The following is a 2,443-nucleotide window of genomic DNA, read 5'->3' as shown; positions in this document are numbered from 1 at the left end:
CCAAAGTTCCACAATTCTCACATATTCCATTTGGAATAGAAGATGTTGCCACCATGGCATTGACTTGTTGATGTTGCTTGGGTGTTTGAGAAGCCTTATTCATCTTGGCTATGGCCTTCTCAAATTTCAAGTTCTTTGTGTCAATATGGGAGCTTAGTTGGGCACCCAAATCGGCACTCACATGTGTGACTGAGTCAACTTCATGTCTCCCTCCCCTAGTAGCTTTTATTGGCCTACTATATTGAGAGTTGTGAACCGACATCTCCTCTATCTTTCCCCAAGTTTGGTTGTCATCTACCTCGGTGAATCTTCCATTAGAACCCATGTTGAGCACATTGCTTGAATCTTCATACAACCCTTTCCAAAATTGTTGGACTAGAAACCATTCGCTTAGTCCATGATGAGGACAGGAGCGATATGTATCTTTGAATCTTTCCCATGCCTCATATAGAGACTCTTCATCTCTTTGCTTGAACCCAATGATTTGGGCTCTTAACATGTTGGTTTTCTCCGGAGGGTAGAACTTCTTGTAAAAGGCAAGTGCTAACTTCTTCCACGAATCGATTCCAAGAGTGGCCTTGTCTAGGCTCTTCAACCATTGTTTTGCGGTTCCGATCAAGGAAAAGGGAAACAATACCCATCAAATTTGATCTTGAGTTACCCCCATTTAGGAAATTGCGGAGGATGTTCAAATGCAAGAGGTACTGGAGTGGCATGGTCCTACCTTTCCCTGAGTCATCTTCAATTTTAAGAAACAATGGGATAATTGGGTCATCTTACGCAACAAAGGTATGAAAGCCACTAAGTTTATCAATCAAGCTTCTTTAAAGCATATTGGAATTGAGAAGAGTGTTAAGAATTTGTTCAAGAACCTTGATATGAAAACTTGTTACAATATGAATTACAAAACCTTTCCCGAACTCACCCTTGAGTTCTTGAGTTCTTTCGAGTTTCACAAATCAAAAAAGCAAGGTTTTGTTCATTTTGTAACTTTCCGGTTGTTTAACAATGATTATAATTTGGATTAAGCGGATTTTGCCGCTTTGAATTAAAACATGAAGGCTTGCATGTGGACGCACCTGATGATTACAACCCCAAATTGACTTGGGAAGCCATTTCTCACTACCCATTTAATGGTTGGGATCATGGCCCCCACCAATTCATACACTACCTCGAGATACATATTTGGCAAAGGTTTATGGGGTGGACTTTATTTGGGAGGAATGAGCCTCACTCGGTGAGGAGTATTGAGGTTGAAATTTTGGGTACCTTTCTTAATGTGAATGGTGATGAAAAGTGGGGGATCAATATCCCCTACAACTTTGCAAACAACTAGACCAAGCAATGTAATGCTAAAAATAGTTCAATTGTCATGGGTGGGTTGGTTACTAGAATTGCACATCACTTATGCCACTTTAACCAAGAGACCACCGACTTGAGACCTTTGGTTAGTAAGGAAAAGGGGGATGGACTTGACTATGACTATTTCTTATCTTGTAATTGGTTTCGCAATTCTCATCCACATATGGTTTGGAAGATTGGTGGTCATGATTCTATTAGACTACCGGAAGAGAAAAGTGAACTAAATGCCTTAGTCCATACCAAATCCCGTAGTGGGCATGCCCCCTTTACTCGACCCACTTACAACTTGCCTCTTAGAGAAGAGACACCCTCCACTGTTGAGTGTCGTGCAAGAGGTGAACCCTCTCAAGCACGCCATTCTACCTCTAGCCTAGATATGATGGACATGATGCGTGATCTTAGTCTTAATATTAATGTTATTCATGATTATCAAAGACTTGGATTGCATCCCATTTATGATCATTTTGCTAGGCAAGGAGTTATCCGACCCAAGGGACCGCACCCATCATTTTATAACTATCCCCCGGGTGGATTTCCTCCTCCTCCTCCTCCCCCTTCTAACCATGATGCAGGTACTTATACTACTTATGCTCCCGGTCCGGATTTTTGTGGTTCGGATTATGGAGTTGAGGCATTTAATGGAGGATATGGTGGCGGATATGGTGGTGGCTATGGTGGTTATAGTAGCTATGGAGATGGACTTGGAAGTGGGCAAAACATTGCTGAATATGTCACTCCTCTCCAAAGTGATGAACCAAGTGGAAGTGGTGAAACATCCGTAAGTGGTAGTGGTAAGAAGAAAGGTAGGAAGGGGTTCAACTTTTGTCCCTTTTCTTGAATGAATGATGAAAGGAAGAGTCCCCCGTATATATACTAGTTTGGGGGGAGGCTAGCTAGTCTAGTAAGTTTTCTTTGCTTTGCACTTTAGTTTATTTTCTCGCAACCCATTAAATATGACCCCTTTTACTTCTTATTTACGTGCTTTGAGCCATTTTTATGGTTTAGTTGGGTGATTTATATGTTAGCACATTGAGGACAATGTTGTGTTTAGCTGGGGGGGAGGGGGGGGGGGGTGCATTTG

At 41.8% G+C, this 2,443-nt stretch overlaps 1 non-coding gene across 1 annotated transcript; it reads left to right on the top strand.

The window, feature by feature from the left end:
* Positions 1-392: 392 nt before the first annotated feature.
* LOC141620590 (small nucleolar RNA R71) lies at positions 393-499 on the top strand. The gene has a single exon (XR_012532000.1). It is a non-coding gene; the product is annotated as a small nucleolar RNA R71 (small nucleolar RNA).
* The last annotated feature ends 1,944 nt before the right edge of the window (positions 500-2,443 follow it).

Source organism: Silene latifolia, chromosome 1, assembly GCF_048544455.1.
Source record: "Silene latifolia isolate original U9 population chromosome 1, ASM4854445v1, whole genome shotgun sequence".
Lineage (NCBI taxonomy): Eukaryota > Viridiplantae > Streptophyta > Magnoliopsida > Caryophyllales > Caryophyllaceae > Silene > Silene latifolia.
Note: the sequence above shows the minus strand (reverse complement) of the source record. Positions and strands in the feature narration are given on the sequence as shown.